Below are 272 nucleotides of genomic sequence, written 5' to 3'. Positions count from 1 at the left end.
CTGCATTCCTTGACCTTCTGCAACAAGTGCTTCAAGTCCTCCTCACTTTCAGCAAACAAGGTTCTATCTTCTGCATAATGCAGATTACTGATGAGTCTCCCTCCAATCCTGAAGCCACATAAATATTCATAGAGTCCAGCTTCTCAAATAATTTGTACAGCATATATATTGGTCAGGTATGAAGATAGAATACATCACTGGTGGTTTTATAAGTGAATTTTATCAAACATTCAGAGAAGAACTGTCACCAATTCTACATAAACTATTTCAGA

This window comes from Elephantulus edwardii, unplaced genomic scaffold, assembly GCF_000299155.1.
Source record: "Elephantulus edwardii isolate Elephantulus edwardi_28Jun2011 unplaced genomic scaffold, EleEdw1.0 scaffold00964, whole genome shotgun sequence".
NCBI classification, from domain to species: domain Eukaryota; kingdom Metazoa; phylum Chordata; class Mammalia; order Macroscelidea; family Macroscelididae; genus Elephantulus; species Elephantulus edwardii.
This window is presented reverse-complemented; position numbering follows the sequence as displayed.